The sequence below is a fragment of the Daphnia magna genome, linkage group LG5, assembly GCF_020631705.1.
Source record: "Daphnia magna isolate NIES linkage group LG5, ASM2063170v1.1, whole genome shotgun sequence".
In the NCBI taxonomy this organism is placed as follows: Eukaryota; Metazoa; Arthropoda; class Branchiopoda; order Diplostraca; family Daphniidae; genus Daphnia; species Daphnia magna.
The window spans coordinates 4,378,508-4,402,844 of NC_059186.1; the positions used below are offsets into that span (position 1 = coordinate 4,378,508).

Here is a 24,337-nt window from a genome sequence, read left to right on the forward strand (position 1 = left end):
GCAAAGCATAGAAAAATGAACTTACTGATTCCTCTGATATCCGTAAAACGTTAAATCCAATTGCCTCGCTTCTTTAGCGTTTCGTGTTATCGATATCAAAATAGCTAACGTTTCCATGTGTAGATTTCATTGATCGAATCCTGTGCCCTTTAATAAGAATTTCGCACATTGGCAGGCGTAGTATTTCAAACATGTGACGTTCACTAATGTCTTCACGTAACATTTCTTCCTGTTGTTCGTTGTTGTCTCTGCGTAACATTAACTTGGTTGCTGCAAAAACAGCTGCGTTACGTATTCCAAGGATTCTATCCAGCATGTTTTTCTGATGCGTGTGCAGAGTGTGCAGAGTTTGCTACTAGGTGGAGTTGATTGACTCAAACGGATAGTGCACTGCAATCACCAGCTTCACATATAATATAATATTGGAACCGTTTAGCCTAATAACCTATTTGTATCAAAGAGAAGATAAAAACTAATGAGTTGTATTGGCCTTCAACAGTGCCAGGCAGGGTTCTAGCAACAGCCTGGTTTCCTGGTGACTTTCTTCGTTTTGCGATAGTGGTTTGCTCTTTTTGTTCATCAGCCATATTTTCGAGATCCGTATGGCATATAACACCCAGTAACTTGAGTTTCAGTTATCGCTTCTCGGCCTTTTGGCTAAGATCAAAGTGTAGTATCTGTTCTTATCAGCTTAATATCTGATACGGGTTCAAATGAACCCCAGAATATTAAACTGATTTTGGAGTTCGGTGGGATGTCAATGCTTGCATTGATCCTGCCACAGGTTGACCCGGTATTGCAGTACCTCCGGGCTCGGCTCACCCCTTAAAAGGGATGTTTTACTGAATTAAATAAATTTATAAGTGCTCTTCTCTATTAATCTCGCATCATTATGAGGTGGAAAAACTGACATAAATACGATATCTACATATTTTCTTATCCTCAACATATCACTATTCCATCGAAAGTCATATGGCTGCTGGAGATGTATCTTTCGACAGCTTTCACTAAGTATGGAACATGGTTAAATAATTGCAGCCCAACAAGTTATGTCCCTCAAAGGGAACGAGTTTTATTTAGAGCTATCCATTCAAATTGGTTCTAGTTTAATTGATTGTTCGGCAATCTGACATGCAGACATGTCTCTCATGAATATTGTTGTTTAGATCAGTTGAGCAGTATAGACGAAAAAACAGTGCAATTCGACGTCTCCATTTGGGAGGAAGAAGTTTTCCCAAATGAGAGCATTTTTCTTCTAACCCAGAAATGGCTGTAAGTTTTCGATTTTCTAAATAAGAGCTTTATAGGATCAACTATGCTCAATCCCATCTTTCAGTTTTATGCGTAATTCCATGTGCGATAGTTCTTTGTTGAGCTCTATGATTTAGTGTACTTCGTCGTTATTGTTTGTCTACCAAAAAACTATGAGTAATCGCCAAGTATTGACAAAAATCATACTTACCTGGCTCAGAGGCAACCATGATCACCAAGGTGGTTCCTCCAGGGTGAGGCCTTTCCATTGCACTAAGGATGGGCTGACCCTTGCGATTAATCCAAATGTGATTAACTCGGGAGTACAATTTTTGGTAGTGGGGGACTGCGTTCGCGCCGTCCCCTGAGCAGCAGAATCTATAATACTAACTGAACCAGACTTGGACGAATACTTTTCACTTGGTAAATCAGTCACCGTGTGATCAAAACCATTGCATTAAAGGCGTTATTCTTCACTTAAATATGCAAACTATTAAACGAAACGCAAAGATTGCATTTGTCAAGCCCGATAAGAAAGTCACTTATGATGCTTAAACGTAAAAATGGCGGATACTTTGTGATAATTGATGTACGCCAACAACGATTCAGACATATGCGTTGTAAATTTTACATTCAATACTGTCAACGGCCATACCACGTAGAACTCACCCGGTCTCGTCAGCTCCCGGAAGTTAAGCTACGTCGGGTCCCGTTAGTACTTGGATGGGTGACCGCTTGGGAATACGGGATGCTGTTGGCATTTCTTTTTCAATTTATTCAGATTTTAACATGACCAACACAATATATTTATGATCCTTAATGTGATTGTGTGGAAACGTTTACGTGTGTGGAAACGTTGTAATTTGGCCGTGATCGTCTAGTGGTTAGGACCCTACGTTGTGGGGTCTGATAGCGTAAAACCGTAGTAACCCAGGTTCGAATCCTGGTCACGGCATTTCAAAGCTAGTGGAAAAGCACAATGAGATAGCAACTGAGTAATTTTCGTTCAGTTGTTGTAGGTTTTTACTGATTTTATGGTTAAGTAAACGGGAATGGGTTCAGCAAATTTGACCTGTAAACTGAAACAATTCCTGTGCGTTCGCTTGAGCTGGCGAAAAGCATTGTAATTTGCATGAATTTTACTACTCAACGGTGTTGTATGGCAACATGTGAAATATTCGTAAAATGAACTATATTCTTTATAGGTATGTGAGTGTAAAACTGAAAGCAGCAAAATGATTAGTTTAATCGAGAAGCAGTACCTTGCCTGATGTTGTTGGTGTCAACGTCCGTGCGGAATCGACAAGAAAAAGGTTCAAGTAGTAGGGCTCTCTCATGTGAAATTTAGCTTTGCGCAGTGGCAATATCATAACCAATGAGGGTCTCCCGAGGTGTGATTATTGCTAGTTGAAAACTTTAACCAATACCCCGCCACGATGAAGTGAAACATTCTTTGTTGTCGGCAATTTTTGACAGCTCCAGCAGAGCAGATTCTCTTAAAGAACGTTAACACTGTGTTCAGTTATTGTTTACTGTTGTCTGCTTGATTACCCTTTAGTAAGCGATTGGTTAATCAATCCCACATATATCAAAGGTTGGGAAACCTGAATTTCTGTCTATAGAATCGTGTTTGTTCAACTTAGCGGATGGATCCCCCCACCCCTATACAACAAAGAAAAAAAACTAAAGGACTTGCAGAATAAATAGGTTTCGTCACCTTTCCCAATTCAGCTTACCCACCCCGTTTGCCTTAGACTTCGTTTATGTTTCACTCAGCTTAAGTTAACTCAGTTGAAAATCAAAGAGGAAACTATTTTTACATGAGCTTTATACAGCATGAAGGTTTTTAGTGACTGTTTCAAATCTAACAGAAAATAGTCGTCGCATTACGGTTGAATATGTCTGTTTATTGCCGTGACTTTACCAAAGTGGTATGAAGTTGGGAAATGAAGAAAGACCAACTGATTTCAGTTGTTAATCACTCTGGTTTCTAATCAATACCCGGATAAATCTTTCGCCTTTTACTAAAGATTTCCGTGGTTAGGAGCACTGATGAGTCTATATGACTTATTTTTCGAACGCCTGGTCCTTAGACTGGGCACCTCAAATATAAATAAATAAATTCTCGTTATTAAGTCAGTAAAGTAGTGAAAGCAGAATATTTCCAATGTAATTGGAGAATAAAAGAATATTAAGATTCCTCCATTTCATGTTTATCAACAAAAGGTAAATTACACCGCCATCTTAGCGATCCGTTGAAGTTGGTTGAAAACGCGGCCGAGGGCGCGAAGCGCCGATGGCCGCAAACTTAGATGCAGTTCAACATATAAGTATTCAGGTCCCTCCATTTCATGCTTTTCCAAATCATTAAAATTGTATGCAAACACCACCGTTCCATACGCACAAGTTGAAAACGCGGCCGAGGGCGCGAAGCGCCGATCGCTTCAATTGAAATTGAACGTTTAGGTATTCAGATTATTATTCAGTATTAGCTTTGGGCTGTGACAGTAACAGTGAATCGTTATTGAGCTTAACGGAGCGGGTTGATATTCAGATGCAATCATGCCAATCACTTGAGCTTTCACTCTTTTACCCAATTGCAATATTTTAGATTTAGAGATTTAGGGTGGAGCTTATTGTTGTGGCAGTATTTCACTTTTGAAGCAGAAACCAACCCATTGAAACCCATTCTTTCCTTAATAGAAATAAAAAGAAAGAGGTTTGACTGTTTTGTCGAGGCTAATTCATGTCGTACATTCACGGGCGCGATCCTACTACTGCTCGACACGGGAACTTTTGGCTGCTTAGTTTCCTTCCTGGCCCGTTTTGCTCCTCCTTAGCTAACCTGCACCCATTAAATTCCTTCAATGGGTCCATGTTGATGCCCAACTTAGTGCGGACGCCTGATCAACATGCACGGTCACGAAGTAGGAATCCTCGTCTCAAGTCATCCACACTATCAAGCCTCCCAGAAGCAGGATTACAGATGCGTGCCACACATCCAGCTGAAGTATTAATGTCTGACGATCGATTGTATTTCTTGGATGAAGCGCGATATAAGAAATTGGCGAGTGACCCTCAACAAACTGCTTTTAATTTCCGCCGTGCTCTAAATACCGTCGTTGTTTCGCCATTTCAGCTGTTTGTATTGAATGAACACAACGCGCCGTGTCGTTGTGTAGCGCTTTTCCACATAATTCACTTCTAGGACGAACTCGTTAACGATAAAAACCACGTAATTTTACGAATAGAATCATTAATGCTGTTTCATTTTGCATAATCGATTTATTCTCTTGCAAATTTATTTCATCTTTAAGATCATACTTCACAGGATCATTTCTGTAGTATATCTTGACTTGTTTCCCACCAGAAACATTTCTCCAATCAACCCGCGATGACGAGTAATGACGCTGGCTTCTGAGAGTGAAACAGGTTGCGATCGTAGCCACTTGCGTGGTATCTGCTCGTAGCCATTGAGGACCGTTTCCGGTGTTCCCTTGTGGCACACTGGAAGGAAACCGGCGTTTTCAGAGCGGTAATTTAGCAAAGCATAGAAAAATGAACTTACTGATTCCTCTGATATCCGTAAAACGTTAAATCCAATTGCCTCGCTTCTTTAGCGTTTCGTGTTATCGATATCAAAATAGCTAACGTTTCCATGTGTAGATTTCATTGATCGAATCCTGTGCCCTTTAATAAGAATTTCGCACATTGGCAGGCGTAGTATTTCAAACATGTGACGTTCACTAATGTCTTCACGTAACATTTCTTCCTGTTGTTCGTTGTTGTCTCTGCGTAACATTAACTTGGTTGCTGCAAAAACAGCTGCGTTACGTATTCCAAGGATTCTATCCAGCATGTTTTCTGATGCGTGTGCAGAGTGTGCAGAGTTTGCTACTAGGTGGAGTTGATTGACTCAAACGGATAGTGCACTGCAATCACCAGCTTCACATATAATATAATATTGGAACCGTTTAGCCTAATAACCTATTTGTATCAAAGAGAAGATAAAAACTAATGAGTTGTATTGGCCTTCAACAGTGCCAGGCAGGGTTCTAGCAACAGCCTGGTTTCCTGGTGACTTTCTTCGTTTTGCGATAGTGGTTTGCTCTTTTTGTTCATCAGCCATATTTTCGAGATCCGTATGGCATATAACACCCAGTAACTTGAGTTTCAGTTATCGCTTCTCGGCCTTTTGGCTAAGATCAAAGTGTAGTATCTGTTCTTATCAGCTTAATATCTGATACGGGTTCAAATGAACCCCAGAATATTAAACTGATTTTTGGAATTCGGTGGGATGTCAATGCTTGCATTGATCCTGCCACAGGTTGACCCGGTATTGCAGTACCTCCGGGCTCGGCTCACCCCTTAAAAGGGATGTTTTACTGAATTAAATAAATTTATAAGTGCTCTTCTCTATTAATCTCGCATCATTATGAGGTGGAAAAACTGACATAAATACGATATCTACATATTTTCTTATCCTCAACATATCACTATTCCATCGAAAGTCATATGGCTGCTGGAGATGTATCTTTCGACAGCTTTCACTAAGTATGGAACATGGTTAAATAATTGCAGCCCAACAAGTTATGTCCCTCAAAGGGAACGAGTTTTATTTAGAGCTATCCATTCAAATTGGTTCTAGTTTAATTGATTGTTCGGCAATCTGACATGCAGACATGTCTCTCATGAATATTGTTGTTTAGATCAGTTGAGCAGTATAGACGAAAAAACAGTGCAATTCGACGTCTCCATTTGGGAGGAAGAAGTTTTCCCAAATGAGAGCATTTTTCTTCTAACCCAGAAATGGCTGTAAGTTTTCGATTTTCTAAATAAGAGCTTTATAGGATCAACTATGCTCAATCCCATCTTTCAGTTTTATGCGTAATTCCATGTGCGATAGTTCTTTGTTGAGCTCTATGATTTAGTGTACTTCGTCGTTATTGTTTGTCTACCAAAAAACTATGAGTAATCGCCAAGTATTGACAAAAATCATACTTACCTGGCTCAGAGGCAACCATGATCACCAAGGTGGTTCCTCCAGGGTGAGGCCTTTCCATTGCACTAAGGATGGGCTGACCCTTGCGATTAATCCAAATGTGATTAACTCGGGAGTACAATTTTTGGTAGTGGGGGACTGCGTTCGCGCCGTCCCCTGAGCAACAGAATCTATAATACTAACTGAACCAGACTTGGACGAATACTTTTCACTTGGTAAATCAGTCACCGTGTGATCAAAACCATTGCATTAAAGGCGTTATTCTTCACTTAAATATGCAAACTATTAAACGAAACGCAAAGATTGCATTTGTCAAGCCCGATAAGAAAGTCACTTATGATGCTTAAACGTAAAAATGGCGGATACTTTGTGATAATTGATGTACGCCAACAACGATTCAGACATATGCGTTGTAAATTTTACATTCAATACTGTCAACGGCCATACCACGTAGAACTCACCCGGTCTCGTCAGCTCCCGGAAGTTAAGCTACGTCGGGTCCCGTTAGTACTTGGATGGGTGACCGCTTGGGAATACGGGATGCTGTTGGCATTTCTTTTTCAATTTATTCAGATTTTAACATGACCAACACAATATATTTATGATCCTTAATGTGATTGTGTGGAAACGTTTACGTGTGTGGAAACGTTGTAATTTGGCCGTGATCGTCTAGTGGTTAGGACCCTACGTTGTGGGGTCTGATAGCGTAAAACCGTAGTAACCCAGGTTCGAATCCTGGTCACGGCATTTCAAAGCTAGTGGAAAAGCACAATGAGATAGCAACTGAGTAATTTTCGTTCAGTTGTTGTAGGTTTTTACTGATTTTATGGTTAAGTAAACGGGAATGGGTTCAGCAAATTTGACCTGTAAACTGAAACAATTCCTGTGCGTTCACTTGAGCTGGCGAAAAGCATTGTAATTTGCATGAATTTTACTACTCAACGGTGTTGTATGGCAACATGTGAAATATTCGTAAAATGAACTATATTCTTTATAGGTATGTGAGTGTAAAACTGAAAGCAGCAAAATGATTAGTTTAATCGAGAAGCAGTACCTTGCCTGATGTTGTTGGTGTCAACGTCCGTGCGGAATCGACAAGAAAAAGGTTCAAGTAGTAGGGCTCTCTCATGTGAAATTTAGCTTTGCGCAGTGGCAATATCATAACCAATGAGGGTCTCCCGAGGTGTGATTATTGCTAGTTGAAAACTTTAACCAATACCCCGCCACGATGAAGTGAAACATTCTTTGTTGTCGGCAATTTTTGACAGCTCCAGCAGAGCAGATTCTCTTAAAGAACGTTAACACTGTGTTCAGTTATTGTTTACTGTTGTCTGCTTGATTACCCTTTAGTAAGCGATTGGTTAATCAATCCCACATATATCAAAGGTTGGGAAACCTGAATTTCTGTCTATAGAATCGTGTTTGTTCAACTTAGCGGATGGATCCCCCCACCCCTATACAACAAAGAAAAAAAACTAAAGGACTTGCAGAATAAATAGGTTTCGTCACCTTTCCCAATTCAGCTTACCCACCCCGTTTGCCTTAGACTTCGTTTATGTTTCACTCAGCTTAAGTTAACTCAGTTGAAAATCAAAGAGGAAACTATTTTTACATGAGCTTTATACAGCATGAAGGTTTTTAGTGACTGTTTCAAATCTAACAGAAAATAGTCGTCGCATTACGGTTGAATATGTCTGTTTATTGCCGTGACTTTACCAAAGTGGTATGAAGTTGGGAAATGAAGAAAGACCAACTGATTTCAGTTGTTAATCACTCTGGTTTCTAATCAATACCCGGATAAATCTTTCGCCTTTTACTAAAGATTTCCGTGGTTAGGAGCACTGATGAGTCTATATGACTTATTTTTCGAACGCCTGGTCCTTAGACTGGGCACCTCAAATATAAATAAATAAATTCTCGTTATTAAGTCAGTAAAGTAGTGAAAGCAGAATATTTCCAATGTAATTGGAGAATAAAAGAATATTAAGATTCCTCCATTTCATGTTTATCAACAAAGGTAAATTACACCGCCATCTTAGCGATCCGTTGAAGTTGGTTGAAAACGCGGCCGAGGGCGCGAAGCGCCGATGGCCGCAAACTTAGATGCAGTTCAACATATAAGTATTCAGGTCCCTCCATTTCATGCTTTTCCAAATCATTAAAATTGTATGCAAACACCACCGTTCCATACGCACAAGTTGAAAACGCGGCCGAGGGCGCGAAGCGCCGATGGCCTCAATTGAAATTGAACGTTTAGGTATTCAGATTATTATTCAGTATTAGCTTTGGGCTGTGACAGTAACAGTGAATCGTTATTGAGCTTAACGGAGCGGGTTGATATTCAGATGCAATCATGCCAATCACTTGAGCTTTCACTCTTTTACCCAATTGCAATATTTTAGATTTAGAGATTTAGGGTGGAGCTTATTGTTGTGGCAGTATTTCACTTTTGAAGCAGAAACCAACCCATTGAAACCCATTCTTTCCTTAATAGAAATAAAAAGAAAGAGGTTTGACTGTTTTGTCGAGGCTAATTCATGTCGTACATTCACGGGCGCGATCCTACTACTGCTCGACACGGGAACTTTTGGCTGCTTAGTTTCCTTCCTGGCCCGTTTTGCTCCTCCTTAGCTAACCTGCACCCATTAAATTCCTTCAATGGGTCCATGTTGATGCCCAACTTAGTGCGGACGCCTGATCAACATGCACGGTCACGAAGTAGGAATCCTCGTCTCAAGTCATCCACACTATCAAGCCTCCCAGAAGCAGGATTACAGATGCGTGCCACACATCCAGCTGAAGTATTAATGTCTGACGATCGATTGTATTTCTTGGATGAAGCGCGATATAAGAAATTGGCGAGTGACCCTCAACAAACTGCTTTTAATTTCCGCCGTGCTCTAAATACCGTCGTTGTTTCGCCATTTCAGCTGTTTGTATTGAATGAACACAACGCGCCGTGTCGTTGTGTAGCGCTTTTCCACATAATTCACTTCTAGGACGAACTCGTTAACGATAAAAACCACGTAATTTTACGAATAGAATCATTAATGCTGTTTCATTTTGCATAATCGATTTATTCTCTTGCAAATTTATTTCATCTTTAAGATCATACTTCACAGGATCATTTCTGTAGTATATCTTGACTTGTTTCCCACCAGAAACATTTCTCCAATCAACCCGCGATGACGAGTAATGACGCTGGCTTCTGAGAGTGAAACAGGTTGCGATCGTAGCCACTTGCGTGGTATCTGCTCGTAGCCATTGAGGACCGTTTCCGGTGTTCCCTTGTGGCACACTGGAAGGAAACCGGCGTTTTCAGAGCGGTAATTTAGCAAAGCATAGAAAAATGAACTTACTGATTCCTCTGATATCCGTAAAACGTTAAATCCAATTGCCTCGCTTCTTTAGCGTTTCGTGTTATCGATATCAAAATAGCTAACGTTTCCATGTGTAGATTTCATTGATCGAATCCTGTGCCCTTTAATAAAATTTCGCACATTGGCAGGCGTAGTATTTCAAACATGTGACGTTCACTAATGTCTTCACGTAACATTTCTTCCTGTTGTTCGTTGTTGTCTCTGCGTAACATTAACTTGGTTGCTGCAAAAACAGCTGCGTTACGTATTCCAAGGATTCTATCCAGCATGTTTTCTGATGCGTGTGCAGAGTGTGCAGAGTTTGCTACTAGGTGGAGTTGATTGACTCAAACGGATAGTGCACTGCAATCACCAGCTTCACATATAATATAATATTGGAACCGTTTAGCCTAATAACCTATTTGTATCAAAGAGAAGATAAAAACTAATGAGTTGTATTGGCCTTCAACAGTGCCAGGCAGGGTTCTAGCAACAGCCTGGTTTCCTGGTGACTTTCTTCGTTTTGCGATAGTGGTTTGCTCTTTTTGTTCATCAGCCATATTTTCGAGATCCGTATGGCATATAACACCCAGTAACTTGAGTTTCAGTTATCGCTTCTCGGCCTTTTGGCTAAGATCAAAGTGTAGTATCTGTTCTTATCAGCTTAATATCTGATACGGGTTCAAATGAACCCCAGAATATTAAACTGATTTTGGAATTCGGTGGGATGTCAATGCTTGCATTGATCCTGCCACAGGTTGACCAGTATTGCAGTACCTCCGGGCTCGGCTCACCCCTTAAAAGGGATGTTTTACTGAATTAAATAAATTTATAAGTGCTCTTCTCTATTAATCTCGCATCATTATGAGGTGGAAAAACTGACATAAATACGATATCTACATATTTTCTTATCCTCAACATATCACTATTCCATCGAAAGTCATATGGCTGCTGGAGATGTATCTTTCGACAGCTTTCACTAAGTATGGAACATGGTTAAATAATTGCAGCCCAACAAGTTATGTCCCTCAAAGGGAACGAGTTTTATTTAGAGCTATCCATTCAAATTGGTTCTAGTTTAATTGATTGTTCGGCAATCTGACATGCAGACATGTCTCTCATGAATATTGTTGTTTAGATCAGTTGAGCAGTATAGACGAAAAAACAGTGCAATTCGACGTCTCCATTTGGGAGGAAGAAGTTTTCCCAAATGAGAGCATTTTCTTCTAACCCAGAAATGGCTGTAAGTTTTCGATTTTCTAAATAAGAGCTTTATAGGATCAACTATGCTCAATCCCATCTTTCAGTTTTATGCGTAATTCCATGTGCGATAGTTCTTTGTTGAGCTCTATGATTTAGTGTACTTCGTCGTTATTGTTTGTCTGCCAAAAAACTATGAGTAATCGCCAAGTATTGACAAAATCATACTTACCTGGCTCAGAGGCAACCATGATCACCAAGGTGGTTCCTCCAGGGTGAGGCCTTTCCATTGCACTAAGGATGGGCTGACCCTTGCGATTAATCCAAATGTGATTAACTCGGGAGTACAATTTTTGGTAGTGGGGGACTGCGTTCGCGCCGTCCCCTGAGCAACAGAATCTATAATACTAACTGAACCAGACTTGGACGAATACTTTTCACTTGGTAAATCAGTCACCGTGTGATCAAAACCATTGCATTAAAGGCGTTATTCTTCACTTAAATATGCAAACTATTAAACGAAACGCAAAGATTGCATTTGTCAAGCCCGATAAGAAAGTCACTTATGATGCTTAAACGTAAAAATGGCGGATACTTTGTGATAATTGATGTACGCCAACAACGATTCAGACATATGCGTTGTAAATTTTACATTCAATACTGTCAACGGCCATACCACGTAGAACTCACCCGGTCTCGTCAGCTCCCGGAAGTTAAGCTACGTCGGGTCCCGTTAGTACTTGGATGGGTGACCGCTTGGGAATACGGGATGCTGTTGGCATTTCTTTTTCAATTTATTCAGATTTTAACATGACCAACACAATATATTTATGATCCTTAATGTGATTGTGTGGAAACGTTTACGTGTGTGGAAACGTTGTAATTTGGCCGTGATCGTCTAGTGGTTAGGACCCTACGTTGTGGGGTCTGATAGCGTAAAACCGTAGTAACCCAGGTTCGAATCCTGGTCACGGCATTTCAAAGCTAGTGGAAAAGCACAATGAGATAGCAACTGAGTAATTTTCGTTCAGTTGTTGTAGGTTTTTACTGATTTTATGGTTAAGTAAACGGGAATGGGTTCAGCAAATTTGACCTGTAAACTGAAACAATTCCTGTGCGTTCATTGAGCTGGCGAAAAGCATTGTAATTTGCATGAATTTTACTACTCAACGGTGTTGTATGGCAACATGTGAAATATTCGTAAAATGAACTATATTCTTTATAGGTATGTGAGTGTAAAACTGAAAGCAGCAAAATGATTAGTTTAATCGAGAAGCAGTACCTTGCCTGATGTTGTTGGTGTCAACGTCCGTGCGGAATCGACAAGAAAAAGGTTCAAGTAGTAGGGCTCTCTCATGTGAAATTTAGCTTTGCGCAGTGGCAATATCATAACCAATGAGGGTCTCCCGAGGTGTGATTATTGCTAGTTGAAAACTTTAACCAATACCCCGCCACGATGAAGTGAAACATTCTTTGTTGTCGGCAATTTTTGACAGCTCCAGCAGAGCAGATTCTCTTAAAGAACGTTAACACTGTGTTCAGTTATTGTTTACTGTTGTCTGCTTGATTACCCTTTAGTAAGCGATTGGTTAATCAATCCCACATATATCAAGGTTGGGAAACCTGAATTTCTGTCTATAGAATCGTGTTTGTTCAACTTGGCGGATGGATCCCCCCACCCCTATACAACAAAGAAAAAAACTAAAGGACTTGCAGAATAAATAGGTTTCGTCACCTTTCCCAATTCAGCTTACCCACCCCGTTTGCCTTAGACTTCGTTTATGTTTCACTCAGCTTAAGTTAACTCAGTTGAAAATCAAAGGGGAAACTATTTTTACATGAGCTTTATACAGCATGAAGGTTTTTAGTGACTGTTTCAAATCTAACAGAAAATAGTCGTCGCATTACGGTTGAATATGTCTGTTTATTGCCGTGACTTTACCAAAGTGGTATGAAGTTGGGAAATGAAGAAAGACCAACTGATTTCAGTTGTTAATCACTCTGGTTTCTAATCAATACCCGGATAAATCTTTCGCCTTTTACTAAAGATTTCCGTGGTTAGGAGCACTGATGAGTCTATATGACTTATTTTTCGAACGCCTGGTCCTTAGACTGGGCACCTCAAATATAAATAAATAAATTCTCGTTATTAAGTCAGTAAAGTAGTGAAAGCAGAATATTTCCAATGTAATTGGAGAATAAAAAGAATATTAAGATTCCTCCATTTCATGTTTATCAACAAAGGTAAATTACACCGCCATCTTAGCGATCCGTTGAAGTTGGTTGAAAACGCGGCCGAGGGCGCGAAGCGCCGATGGCCGCAAACTTTAGATGCAGTTCAACATATAAGTATTCAGGTCCCTCCATTTCATGCTTTTCCAAATCATTAAAATTGTATGCAAACACCACCGTTCCATACGCACAAGTTGAAAACGCGGCCGAGGGCGCGAAGCGCCGATGGCCACATAAACTTCAATTGAAATTGAACGTTTAGGTATTCAGATTATTATTCAGTATTAGCTTTGGGCTGTGACAGTAACAGTGAATCGTTATTGAGCTTAACGGAGCGGGTTGATATTCAGATGCAATCATGCCAATCACTTGAGCTTTCACTCTTTTACCCAATTGCAATATTTTAGATTTAGAGATTTAGGGTGGAGCTTATTGTTGTGGCAGTATTTCACTTTTGAAGCAGAAACCAACCCATTGAAACCCATTCTTTCCTTAATAGAAATAAAAAGAAAGAGGTTTGACTGTTTTGTCGAGGCTAATTCATGTCGTACATTCACGGGCGCGATCCTACTACTGCTCGACACGGGAACTTTTGGCTGCTTAGTTTCCTTCCTGGCCCGTTTTGCTCCTCCTTAGCTAACCTGCACCCATTAAATTCCTTCAATGGGTCCATGTTGATGCCCAACTTAGTGCGGACGCCTGATCAACATGCACGGTCACGAAGTAGGAATCCTCGTCTCAAGTCATCCACACTATCAAGCCTCCCAGAAGCAGGATTACAGATGCGTGCCACACATCCAGCTGAAGTATTAATGTCTGACGATCGATTGTATTTCTTGGATGAAGCGCGATATAAGAAATTGGCGAGTGACCCTCAACAAACTGCTTTTAATTTCCGCCGTGCTCTAAATACCGTCGTTGTTTCGCCATTTCAGCTGTTTGTATTGAATGAACACAACGCGCCGTGTCGTTGTGTAGCGCTTTTCCACATAATTCACTTCTAGGACGAACTCGTTAACGATAAAAACCACGTAATTTTACGAATAGAATCATTAATGCTGTTTCATTTTGCATAATCGATTTATTCTCTTGCAAATTTATTTCATCTTTAAGATCATACTTCACAGGATCATTTCTGTAGTATATCTTGACTTGTTTCCCACCAGAAACATTTCTCCAATCAACCCGCGATGACGAGTAATGACGCTGGCTTCTGAGAGTGAAACAGGTTGCGATCGTAGCCACTTGCGTGGTATCTGCTCGTAGCCATTGAGGACCGTTTCCGGTGTTCCCTTGTGGCACACTGGAAGGAAACCGGCGTTTTCAGAGCGGTAATTTAGCAAAGCATAGAAAAATGAACTTACTGATTCCTCTGATATCCGTAAAACGTTAAATCCAATTGCCTCGCTTCTTTAGCGTTTCGTGTTATCGATATCAAAATAGCTAACGTTTCCATGTGTAGATTTCATTGATCGAATCCTGTGCCCTTTAATAAGAATTTCGCACATTGGCAGGCGTAGTATTTCAAACATGTGACGTTCACTAATGTCTTCACGTAACATTTCTTCCTGTTGTTCGTTGTTGTCTCTGCGTAACATTAACTTGGTTGCTGCAAAAACAGCTGCGTTACGTATTCAAGGATTCTATCCAGCATGTTTTCTGATGCGTGTGCAGAGTGTGCAGAGTTTGCTACTAGGTGGAGTTGATTGACTCAAACGGATAGTGCACTGCAATCACCAGCTTCACATATAATATAATATTGGAACCGTTTAGCCTAATAACCTATTTGTATCAAAGAGAAGATAAAAACTAATGAGTTGTATTGGCCTTCAACAGTGCCAGGCAGGGTTCTAGCAACAGCCTGGTTTCCTGGTGACTTTCTTCGTTTTGCGATAGTGGTTTGCTCTTTTTGTTCATCAGCCATATTTTCGAGATCCGTATGGCATATAACACCCAGTAACTTGAGTTTCAGTTATCGCTTCTCGGCCTTTTGGCTAAGATCAAAGTGTAGTATCTGTTCTTATCAGCTTAATATCTGATACGGGTTCAAATGAACCCCAGAATATTAAACTGATTTTGGAATTCGGTGGGATGTCAATGCTTGCATTGATCCTGCCACAGGTTGACCCGGTATTGCAGTACCTCCGGGCTCGCTCACCCCTTAAAAGGGATGTTTTACTGAATTAAATAAATTTATAAGTGCTCTTCTCTATTAATCTCGCATCATTATGAGGTGGAAAAACTGACATAAATACGATATCTACATATTTTCTTATCCTCAACATATCACTATTCCATCGAAAGTCATATGGCTGCTGGAGATGTATCTTTCGACAGCTTTCACTAAGTATGGAACATGGTTAAATAATTGCAGCCCAACAAGTTATGTCCCTCAAAGGGAACGAGTTTTATTTAGAGCTATCCATTCAAATTGGTTCTAGTTTAATTGATTGTTCGGCAATCTGACATGCAGACATGTCTCTCATGAATATTGTTGTTTAGATCAGTTGAGCAGTATAGACGAAAAAACAGTGCAATTCGACGTCTCCATTTGGGAGGAAGAAGTTTTCCCAAATGAGAGCATTTTCTTCTAACCCAGAAATGGCTGTAAGTTTTCGATTTTCTAAATAAGAGCTTTATAGGATCAACTATGCTCAATCCCATCTTTCAGTTTTATGCGTAATTCCATGTGCGATAGTTCTTTGTTGAGCTCTATGATTTAGTGTACTTCGTCGTTATTGTTTGTCTACCAAAAAACTATGAGTAATCGCCAAGTATTGACAAAATCATACTTACCTGGCTCAGAGGCAACCATGATCACCAAGGTGGTTCCTCCAGGGTGAGGCCTTTCCATTGCACTAAGGATGGGCTGACCCTTGCGATTAATCCAAATGTGATTAACTCGGGAGTACAATTTTTGGTAGTGGGGGACTGCGTTCGCGCCGTCCCCTGAGCAGCAGAATCTATAATACTAACTGAACCAGACTTGGACGAATACTTTTCACTTGGTAAATCAGTCACCGTGTGATCAAAACCATTGCATTAAAGGCGTTATTCTTCACTTAAATATGCAAACTATTAAACGAAACGCAAAGATTGCATTTGTCAAGCCCGATAAGAAAGTCACTTATGATGCTTAAACGTAAAAATGGCGGATACTTTGTGATAATTGATGTACGCCAACAACGATTCAGACATATGCGTTGTAAATTTTACATTCAATACTGTCAACGGCCATACCACGTAGAACTCACCCGGTCTCGTCAGCTCCCGGAAGTTAAGCTACGTCGGGTCCCGTTAGTACTTGGATGGGTGACCGCTTGGGAATACGGGATGCTGTTGGCATTTCTTTTTCAATTTATTCAGATTTTAACATGACCAACACAATATATTTATGATCCTTAATGTGATTGTGTGGAAACGTTTACGTGTGTGGAAACGTTGTAATTTGGCCGTGATCGTCTAGTGGTTAGGACCCTACGTTGTGGGGTCTGATAGCGTAAAACCGTAGTAACCCAGGTTCGAATCCTGGTCACGGCATTTCAAAGCTAGTGGAAAAGCACAATGAGATAGCAACTGAGTAATTTTCGTTCAGTTGTTGTAGGTTTTTACTGATTTTATGGTTAAGTAAACGGGAATGGGTTCAGCAAATTTGACCTGTAAACTGAAACAATTCCTGTGCGTTCACTTGAGCTGGCGAAAAGCATTGTAATTTGCATGAATTTTACTACTCAACGGTGTTGTATGGCAACATGTGAAATATTCGTAAAATGAACTATATTCTTTATAGGTATGTGAGTGTAAAACTGAAAGCAGCAAAATGATTAGTTTAATCGAGAAGCAGTACCTTGCCTGATGTTGTTGGTGTCAACGTCCGTGCGGAATCGACAAGAAAAAGGTTCAAGTAGTAGGGCTCTCTCATGTGAAATTTAGCTTTGCGCAGTGGCAATATCATAACCAATGAGGGTCTCCCGAGGTGTGATTATTGCTAGTTGAAAACTTTAACCAATACCCCGCCACGATGAAGTGAAACATTCTTTGTTGTCGGCAATTTTTGACAGCTCCAGCAGAGCAGATTCTCTTAAAGAACGTTAACACTGTGTTCAGTTATTGTTTACTGTTGTCTGCTTGATTACCCTTTAGTAAGCGATTGGTTAATCAATCCCACATATATCAAAGGTTGGGAAACCTGAATTTCTGTCTATAGAATCGTGTTTGTTCAACTTAGCGGATGGATCCCCCCCCACCCCTATACAACAAAGAAAAAAAAACTAAAGGACTTGCAGAATAAATAGGTTTCGTCACCTTTCCCAATTCAGCTTACCCACCCCGTTTGCCTTAGACTTCGTTTATGTTTCACTCAGCTTAAGTTAACTCAGTTGAAAATCAAAAGAGGAAACTATTTTTACATGAGCTTTATACAGCATGAAGGTTTTTAGTGACTGTTTCAAATCTAACAGAAAATAGTCGTCGCATTACGGTTGAATATGTCTGTTTATTGCCGTGACTTTACCAAAGTGGTATGAAGTTGGGAAATGAAGAAAGACCAACTGATTTCAGTTGTTAATCACTCTGGTTTCTAATCAATACCCGGATAAATCTTTCGCCTTTTACTAAAGATTTCCGTGGTTAGGAGCACTGATGAGTCTATATGACTTATTTTTCGAACGCCTGGTCCTTAGACTGGGCACCTCAAATATAAATAAATAAATTCTCGTTATTAAGTCAGTAAAGTAGTGAAAGCAGAATATTTCCAATGTAATTGGAGAATAAAAGAATATTAAGATTCCTCCATTTCATGTTTATCAACAAAAGGTAAATTACACCGCCATCTTAGCGATCCGTTGAAGTTGGTTGAAAACGCGGCCGAGGGCGCGAAGCGCCGATGGCCGCAAACTTTAGATGCAGTTCAACATATAAGTATTCAGGTCCCTCCATTTCATGCTTTTCCAAATCATTAAAATTGTATGCAAACACCACCGTTCCATACGCACAAGTTGAAAACGCGGCCGAGGGCGCGAAGCGCCGATGGCCTAAGCTTCAATTGAAATTGAACGTTTAGGTATTCAGATTATTATTCAGTATTAGCTTTGGGCTGTGACAGTAACAGTGAATCGTTATTGAGCTTAACGGAGCGGGTTGATATTCAGATGCAATCATGCCAATCACTTGAGCTTTCACTCTTTTACCCAATTGCAATATTTTAGATTTAGAGATTTAGGGTGGAGCTTATTGTTGTGGCAGTATTTCACTTTTGAAGCAGAAACCAACCCATTGAAACCCATTCTTTCCTTAATAGAAATAAAAAGAAAGAGGTTTGACTGTTTTGTCGAGGCTAATTCATGTCGTACATTCACGGGCGCGATCCTACTACTGCTCGACACGGGAACTTTTGGCTGCTTAGTTTCCTTCCTGGCCCGTTTTGCTCCTCCTTAGCTAACCTGCACCCATTAAATTCCTTCAATGGGTCCATGTTGATGCCCAACTTAGTGCGGACGCCTGATCAACATGCACGGTCACGAAGTAGGAATCCTCGTCTCAAGTCATCCACACTATCAAGCCTCCCAGAAGCAGGATTACAGATGCGTGCCACACATCCAGCTGAAGTATTAATGTCTGACGATCGATTGTATTTCTTGGATGAAGCGCGATATAAGAAATTGGCGAGTGACCCTCAACAAACTGCTTTTAATTTCCGCCGTGCTCTAAATACCGTCGTTGTTTCGCCATTTCAGCTGTTTGTATTGAATGAACACAACGCGCCGTGTCGTTGTGTAGCGCTTTTCCACATAATTCACTTCTAGGACGAACTCGTTAACGATAAAAACCACGTAATTTTACGAATAGAATCATTAATGCTGTTTCATTTTGCATAATCGATTTATTCTCTTGCAAATTTATTTCATCTTTAAGATCATACTTCACAGGATCATTTCTGTAGTATATCTTGACTTGTTTCCCACCAGAAACATTTCTCCAATCAACCCGCGATGACGAGTAATGACGCTGGCTTCTGAGAGTGAAACAGGTTGCGATCGTAGCCACTTGCGTGGTATCTGCTCGTAGCCATTGAGGACCGTTTCGGTGTTCCCTTGTGGCACACTGGAAGGAAACCGGCGTTTTCAGAGCGGTAATTTAGCAAAGCATAGAAAAATGAACTTACTGATTCCTCTGATATCCGTAAAACGTTAAATCCAATTGCCTCGCTTCTTTAGCGTTTCGTGTTATCGATATCAAAATAGCTAACGTTTCCATGTGTAGATTTCATTGATCGAATCCTGTGCCCTTTAATAAGAATTTCGCACATTGGCAGGCGTAGTATTTCAAACATGTGACGTTCACTAATGTCTTCACGTAACATTTCTTCCTGTTGTTCGTTGTTGTCTCTGCGTAACATTAACTTGGTTGCTGCAAAAACAGCTGCGTTACGTATTCCAAGGATTCTATCCAGCATGTTTTTCTGATGCGTGTGCAGAGTGTGCAGAGTTTGCTACTAGGTGGAGTTGATTGACTCAAACGGATAGTGCACTGCAATCACCAGCTTCACATATAATATAATATTGGAACCGTTTAGCCTAATAACCTATTTGTATCAAAGAGAAGATAAAAACTAATGAGTTGTATTGGCCTTCAACAGTGCCAGGCAGGGTTCTAGCAACAGCCTGGTTTCCTGGTGACTTTCTTCGTTTTGCGATAGTGGTTTGCTCTTTTTGTTCATCAGCCATATTTTCGAGATCCGTATGGCATATAACACCCAGTAACTTGAGTTTCAGTTATCGCTTCTCGGCCTTTTGGCTAAGATCAAAGTGTAGTATCTGTTCTTATCAGCTTAATATCTGATACGGGTTCAAATGAACCCCAGAATATTAAACTGATTTTGGAATTCGGTGGGATGTCAATGCTTGCATTGATCCTGCCACAGGTTGACCCGGTATTGCAGTACCTCCGGGCTCGGCTCACCCCTTAAAAGGGATGTTTTACTGAATTAAATAAATTTATAAGTGCTCTTCTCTATTAATCTCGCATCATTATGAGGTGGAAAAACTGACATAAATACGATATCTACATATTTTCTTATCCTCAACATATCACTATTCCATCGAAAGTCATATGGCTGCTGGAGATGTATCTTTCGACAGCTTTCACTAAGTATGGAACATGGTTAAATAATTGCAGCCCAACAAGTTATGTCCCTCAAAGGGAACGAGTTTTATTTAGAGCTATCCATTCAAATTGGTTCTAGTTTAATTGATTGTTCGGCAATCTGACATGCAGACATGTCTCTCATGAATATTGTTGTTTAGATCAGTTGAGCAGTATAGACGAAAAAACAGTGCAATTCGACGTCTCCATTTGGGAGGAAGAAGTTTTCCCAAATGAGAGCATTTTCTTCTAACCCAGAAATGGCTGTAAGTTTTCGATTTTCTAAATAAGAGCTTTATAGGATCAACTATGCTCAATCCCATCTTTCAGTTTTATGCGTAATTCCATGTGCGATAGTTCTTTGTTGAGCTCTATGATTTAGTGTACTTCGTCGTTATTGTTTGTCTACCAAAAAACTATGAGTAATCGCCAAGTATTGACAAAAATCATACTTACCTGGCTCAGAGGCAACCATGATCACCAAGGTGGTTCCTCCAGGGTGAGGCCTTTCCATTGCACTAAGGATGGGCTGACCCTTGCGATTAATCCAAATGTGATTAACTCGGGAGTACAATTTTTGGTAGTGGGGGACTGCGTTCGCGCCGTCCCCTGAGCAGCAGAATCTATAATACTAACTGAACCAGACTTGGACGAATACTTTTCACTTGGTAAATCAGTCACCGTGTGATCAAAACCATTGCATTAAAGGCGTTATTCTTCACTTAAATATGCAAACTATTAAACGAAACGCAAAGATTGCATTTGTCAAGCCCGATAAGAAAGTCACTTATGATGCTTAAACGTAAAAATGGCGGATACTTTGTGATAATTGATGTACGCCAACAACGATTCAGACATATGCGTTGTAAATTTTACATTCAATACTGTCAACGGCCATACCACGTAGAACTCAGTCTCGTCAGCTCCCGGAAGTTAAGCTACGTCGGGTCCCGTTAGTACTTGGATGGGTGACCGCTTGGGAATACGGGATGCTGTTGGCATTTCTTTTTCAATTTATTCAGATTTTAACATGACCAACACAATATATTTATGATCCTTAATGTGATTGTGTGGAAACGTTTACGTGTGTGGAAACGTTGTAATTTGGCCGTGATCGTCTAGTGGTTAGGACCCTACGTTGTGGGGTCTGATAGCGTAAAACCGTAGTAACCCAGGTTCGAATCCTGGTCACGGCATTTCAAAGCTAGTGGAAAAGCACAATGAGATAGCAACTGAGTAATTTTCGTTCAGTTGTTGTAGGTTTTACTGATTTTATGGTTAAGTAAACGGGAATGGGTTCAGCAAATTTGACCTGTAAACTGAAACAATTCCTGTGCGTTCACTTGAGCTGGCGAAAAGCATTGTAATTTGCATGGATTTTACTACTCAACGGTGTTGTATGGCAACATGTGAAATATTCGTAAAATGAACTATATTCTTTATAGGTATGTGAGTGTAAAACTGAAAGCAGCAAAATGATTAGTTTAATCGAGAAGCAGTACCTTGCCTGATGTTGTTGGTGTCAACGTCCGTGCGGAATCGACAAGAAAAAGGTTCAAGTAGTAGGGCTCTCTCATGTGAAATTTAGCTTTGCGCAGTGGCATATCATAACCAATGAGGGTCTCCCGAGGTGTGATTATTGCTAGTTGAAAACTTTAACCAATACCCCGCCCATGAGTGAAACATTCTTTGTTGTGGCAATTTTTGACATTCTAGCAGCGAGTTCTTTTTAAAGAATCGTTAACACTGTGTTCAGTTATTGTTTACTGTTGTCTGCTTGATTAACTTTTAGTAAGCGATTGTGTTAATCAATGAAATAACAACCTGAATTTCTGTCTATAGATCGTGTTTGTTCACACATGGATCTATATTTTGAAAATAAATAACAGTTTGCGTGGTTCTTGGTGATATTTGATATTGAATGTAAAATTTAAACGTTATGTCTGAATCGTTGTTGATCAGCACAAGTATCCGCCATTTTTACGTTTAAGCATCATAAGTGACTTTCTTATCGGAGCTTGTGCAATCTTTGCGTTTCGTTTAATATTTGCATATTTAAGTGAAGAATAACGCCTTTAATGAAATGGTTTTGATCACACGGTGCTGTTTACCAAGTGAAAAGTATTCGTCAAGTCTGGTTCAGTTAGTATTATAGATTCTGCTGCTCGAGAGGGACGGTCCCCACTACCAAATTGTACTCCCGAGTTAATCACATTTGGAAGTGTCAGCCCATCCTTAGTGCAATGGCAAGTCACCTTGGAGGAACCACCTTGTTGATCATGGTTGCCTCTGAGCCAGGTAAGTATGATTTTTGTATCAATATGGCGATTACTCATAGTTTTTGGTAGACAAACAATAACGACGAAGTACACTAAATCATAGAGCTCAACAAAGAACTATCGCAATTACGCATAAAACTGAAGATGGGATTGAGCATAGTTGATCTATAAAGCTTCTTATTTAGAAAATCGAAAGCTTACAGCCATTTCTGGGTTAGAAGAAAAATGCTCTCATTTGGGAAAACTTCTTCCTCCCAAATGGGAAGACGTCGGCACTGTTTTTTCGTCTATACTGCTCAGATCTAAACAACAATATTCATGAGAGACATGTCTGCATGTCAGATTGCCGAACAATCAATTAAACTAGAACCAATTTGAATGGATAGCTCTAAATAAAACTCGTTCCCTTTGAGGGACATAACTGCTGCAAGTATTTAACCATGTTCCATACTTAGTGAAAAGCTGTCGAAGATACATCTCCAGCAGCCATATGACTTTCGATGGAATAGTGATATGTTGAGGATAGAAAATATGTAGATATCGTGTTTATGTCAGTTTTTCCACCTCATAATGATGCGAGACACTTATAAATTTATTTAATTCAGTAAAACATCCCTTTTGAAGGGTGAGCCGAGCCGGGAGGTACTGCAATACGGCCCGTGGCAGGATCAATGCAAGCATTGACATCCCACCGAATTCCAAAAATCAGTTTAATATTCTGGGGTTCATTTGAACCCGTATCAGATATTAAGCTGATAAGACAGATACTACACTTTGATCTTAGCCAAAAGGCCGAGAAGTAACTGAAACTCAAGTTACTGGGTGTTATATGCCATACGGATCTCGAAAATATGGCTGATGAACAAAAGAGCAAACCACTATCGCAAGAAGAAAGTCGCCGGAAACCAGGCTGTTGCTAGAACCTGCCTGGCACTGTTGAAGGCCAATCAACTCATTAATTTTATCTTCTCTTTGACTACAAATAGGTTATTAGGCTAAACGGTTCCAATATTATATTATATGTGAAGCTGGTGATTGCAGTCTATCCGTTTGAGTCAATCAACTCCACCTAGTAGCAAACTCTGCACACTCTGCACGCATCGAAAAACATGCTGGATAGAATCCTTGGAATACGTAACGCAGCTGTTTTGCAGCAACCAAGTTAATGTTACGCAGAACAACAACGAACAACGGAAGAAATGTTACGTGAAGACATTAGTGAACGTCACATGTTTGAAATACTACGCCTGCCAATGTGCGAAATTCTTATTAAAGGGCACAGGATTCGATCAATGAAATCTACGCATGGAAACGTTAGCTATTTTGATATCGATAACACGAAACGCTAAAGCGAGGCAATTGATTTAACGTTTTACGGATATCAGAGGAATCAGTAAGTTCATTTTTCTATGCTTTGCTAAATTACCGCTCTGAAAACGCCGGTTTCCTTCAGTGTGCCAGGACACCGAAACGTTCTCAATGGCTACGAGCAGATACCACGCAAGTGGCTACGATCGCAACCTGTTTCACTCTCAGAAGCCAGCGTCATTACTCGTCATCGCGGGTTGATTGGAGAAATGTTTCTGGTGAAACAAGTCAAGATATACTACAGAAATGATCTGTGAGGTATGATCTTAAAGATGAAATAAATTTGCAAAAAAAAATCGATTATGCAAAATGAAACAGCATTAATGATTCTATTCGTAAAATTACGTGGTTTTATCGTTAACGAGTTCGTCTAGAAGTGAATTATGTGGAAAAGCGCTACGCAACGACACGGCGCGTTGTGTTCATTCAATACAAACAGCTGAAATGGCGAAACAACGACGGTATTTAGAGCACGGCGGAAATTAAAGCAGTTTGTTGAGGTC

At 40.2% G+C, this 24,337-nt stretch overlaps 33 non-coding genes and 3 pseudogenes across 33 annotated transcripts; 33 read left to right on the plus strand and 3 right to left on the minus strand.

Moving 5' to 3' along the window:
• Positions 1–637: 637 nt before the first annotated feature.
• On the plus strand, positions 638–827 carry LOC123472766. Its single transcript, XR_006647246.1, has one exon. It is a non-coding gene; the product is annotated as a U2 spliceosomal RNA (small nuclear RNA).
• Positions 828–1,454: 627 nt separating this feature from the next.
• Positions 1,455–1,618, plus strand: LOC123472699. The gene has a single exon (XR_006647180.1). It is a non-coding gene; the product is annotated as a U1 spliceosomal RNA (small nuclear RNA).
• Positions 1,619–1,892: 274 nt separating this feature from the next.
• On the plus strand, positions 1,893–2,011 carry LOC123472963. The gene has a single exon (XR_006647424.1). It is a non-coding gene; the product is annotated as a 5S ribosomal RNA (ribosomal RNA).
• A 106-nt stretch (positions 2,012–2,117) lies between these two features.
• Trnah-gug lies at positions 2,118–2,206 on the plus strand. Its single transcript is given in 2 exon segments — positions 2,118–2,154; positions 2,172–2,206. It is a non-coding gene; the product is annotated as a tRNA-His (tRNA).
• A 391-nt stretch (positions 2,207–2,597) lies between these two features.
• LOC123472915 lies at positions 2,598–2,738 on the plus strand. Its single transcript, XR_006647378.1, has one exon. It is a non-coding gene; the product is annotated as a U4 spliceosomal RNA (small nuclear RNA).
• Positions 2,739–3,229: 491 nt separating this feature from the next.
• On the plus strand, positions 3,230–3,351 carry LOC123472964. Its single transcript, XR_006647425.1, has one exon. It is a non-coding gene; the product is annotated as a U5 spliceosomal RNA (small nuclear RNA).
• Positions 3,352–4,565: 1,214 nt separating this feature from the next.
• LOC123472836 lies at positions 4,566–4,788 on the plus strand. The gene has a single exon (XR_006647300.1). It is a non-coding gene; the product is annotated as a small nucleolar RNA U3 (small nucleolar RNA).
• Positions 4,789–5,430: 642 nt separating this feature from the next.
• LOC123472757 lies at positions 5,431–5,621 on the plus strand. Its single transcript, XR_006647237.1, has one exon. It is a non-coding gene; the product is annotated as a U2 spliceosomal RNA (small nuclear RNA).
• Positions 5,622–6,248: 627 nt separating this feature from the next.
• LOC123472700 lies at positions 6,249–6,412 on the plus strand. The gene has a single exon (XR_006647181.1). It is a non-coding gene; the product is annotated as a U1 spliceosomal RNA (small nuclear RNA).
• Positions 6,413–6,686: 274 nt separating this feature from the next.
• Positions 6,687–6,805, plus strand: LOC123472975. Its single transcript, XR_006647436.1, has one exon. It is a non-coding gene; the product is annotated as a 5S ribosomal RNA (ribosomal RNA).
• A 106-nt stretch (positions 6,806–6,911) lies between these two features.
• Trnah-gug lies at positions 6,912–7,000 on the plus strand. Its single transcript is given in 2 exon segments — positions 6,912–6,948; positions 6,966–7,000. It is a non-coding gene; the product is annotated as a tRNA-His (tRNA).
• Positions 7,001–7,391: 391 nt separating this feature from the next.
• Positions 7,392–7,532, plus strand: LOC123472916. The gene has a single exon (XR_006647379.1). It is a non-coding gene; the product is annotated as a U4 spliceosomal RNA (small nuclear RNA).
• Positions 7,533–8,023: 491 nt separating this feature from the next.
• LOC123472965 lies at positions 8,024–8,145 on the plus strand. The gene has a single exon (XR_006647426.1). It is a non-coding gene; the product is annotated as a U5 spliceosomal RNA (small nuclear RNA).
• Positions 8,146–9,358: 1,213 nt separating this feature from the next.
• Positions 9,359–9,581, plus strand: LOC123472837. Its single transcript, XR_006647301.1, has one exon. It is a non-coding gene; the product is annotated as a small nucleolar RNA U3 (small nucleolar RNA).
• A 641-nt stretch (positions 9,582–10,222) lies between these two features.
• LOC123472768 lies at positions 10,223–10,411 on the plus strand. Its single transcript, XR_006647248.1, has one exon. It is a non-coding gene; the product is annotated as a U2 spliceosomal RNA (small nuclear RNA).
• A 625-nt stretch (positions 10,412–11,036) lies between these two features.
• On the plus strand, positions 11,037–11,200 carry LOC123472701. The gene has a single exon (XR_006647182.1). It is a non-coding gene; the product is annotated as a U1 spliceosomal RNA (small nuclear RNA).
• A 274-nt stretch (positions 11,201–11,474) lies between these two features.
• Positions 11,475–11,593, plus strand: LOC123472983. Its single transcript, XR_006647446.1, has one exon. It is a non-coding gene; the product is annotated as a 5S ribosomal RNA (ribosomal RNA).
• Positions 11,594–11,699: 106 nt separating this feature from the next.
• Trnah-gug lies at positions 11,700–11,788 on the plus strand. Its single transcript is given in 2 exon segments — positions 11,700–11,736; positions 11,754–11,788. It is a non-coding gene; the product is annotated as a tRNA-His (tRNA).
• A 390-nt stretch (positions 11,789–12,178) lies between these two features.
• LOC123472917 lies at positions 12,179–12,319 on the plus strand. The gene has a single exon (XR_006647380.1). It is a non-coding gene; the product is annotated as a U4 spliceosomal RNA (small nuclear RNA).
• A 489-nt stretch (positions 12,320–12,808) lies between these two features.
• On the plus strand, positions 12,809–12,930 carry LOC123472966. Its single transcript, XR_006647427.1, has one exon. It is a non-coding gene; the product is annotated as a U5 spliceosomal RNA (small nuclear RNA).
• Positions 12,931–14,154: 1,224 nt separating this feature from the next.
• On the plus strand, positions 14,155–14,377 carry LOC123472838. Its single transcript, XR_006647302.1, has one exon. It is a non-coding gene; the product is annotated as a small nucleolar RNA U3 (small nucleolar RNA).
• Positions 14,378–15,018: 641 nt separating this feature from the next.
• Positions 15,019–15,208, plus strand: LOC123472767. Its single transcript, XR_006647247.1, has one exon. It is a non-coding gene; the product is annotated as a U2 spliceosomal RNA (small nuclear RNA).
• A 624-nt stretch (positions 15,209–15,832) lies between these two features.
• On the plus strand, positions 15,833–15,996 carry LOC123472702. Its single transcript, XR_006647183.1, has one exon. It is a non-coding gene; the product is annotated as a U1 spliceosomal RNA (small nuclear RNA).
• Positions 15,997–16,270: 274 nt separating this feature from the next.
• On the plus strand, positions 16,271–16,389 carry LOC123472986. The gene has a single exon (XR_006647450.1). It is a non-coding gene; the product is annotated as a 5S ribosomal RNA (ribosomal RNA).
• Positions 16,390–16,495: 106 nt separating this feature from the next.
• Positions 16,496–16,584, plus strand: Trnah-gug. The gene is given in 2 exon segments: positions 16,496–16,532; positions 16,550–16,584. It is a non-coding gene; the product is annotated as a tRNA-His (tRNA).
• Positions 16,585–16,975: 391 nt separating this feature from the next.
• On the plus strand, positions 16,976–17,116 carry LOC123472918. Its single transcript, XR_006647381.1, has one exon. It is a non-coding gene; the product is annotated as a U4 spliceosomal RNA (small nuclear RNA).
• A 495-nt stretch (positions 17,117–17,611) lies between these two features.
• Positions 17,612–17,733, plus strand: LOC123472968. The gene has a single exon (XR_006647428.1). It is a non-coding gene; the product is annotated as a U5 spliceosomal RNA (small nuclear RNA).
• Positions 17,734–18,954: 1,221 nt separating this feature from the next.
• Positions 18,955–19,176, plus strand: LOC123472815. Its single transcript, XR_006647279.1, has one exon. It is a non-coding gene; the product is annotated as a small nucleolar RNA U3 (small nucleolar RNA).
• A 643-nt stretch (positions 19,177–19,819) lies between these two features.
• On the plus strand, positions 19,820–20,009 carry LOC123472765. Its single transcript, XR_006647245.1, has one exon. It is a non-coding gene; the product is annotated as a U2 spliceosomal RNA (small nuclear RNA).
• A 626-nt stretch (positions 20,010–20,635) lies between these two features.
• On the plus strand, positions 20,636–20,799 carry LOC123472703. Its single transcript, XR_006647184.1, has one exon. It is a non-coding gene; the product is annotated as a U1 spliceosomal RNA (small nuclear RNA).
• A 274-nt stretch (positions 20,800–21,073) lies between these two features.
• Positions 21,074–21,188, plus strand: LOC123472678 (annotated as a pseudogene).
• Positions 21,189–21,294: 106 nt separating this feature from the next.
• On the plus strand, positions 21,295–21,383 carry Trnah-gug. The gene is given in 2 exon segments: positions 21,295–21,331; positions 21,349–21,383. It is a non-coding gene; the product is annotated as a tRNA-His (tRNA).
• Positions 21,384–21,773: 390 nt separating this feature from the next.
• Positions 21,774–21,923, plus strand: LOC123472922 (annotated as a pseudogene).
• Positions 21,924–22,356: 433 nt separating this feature from the next.
• LOC123472734 lies at positions 22,357–22,493 on the minus strand (annotated as a pseudogene).
• A 593-nt stretch (positions 22,494–23,086) lies between these two features.
• On the minus strand, positions 23,087–23,270 carry LOC123472770. Its single transcript, XR_006647250.1, has one exon. It is a non-coding gene; the product is annotated as a U2 spliceosomal RNA (small nuclear RNA).
• A 620-nt stretch (positions 23,271–23,890) lies between these two features.
• On the minus strand, positions 23,891–24,102 carry LOC123472865. The gene has a single exon (XR_006647329.1). It is a non-coding gene; the product is annotated as a small nucleolar RNA U3 (small nucleolar RNA).
• Positions 24,103–24,337: the final 235 nt, after the last annotated feature.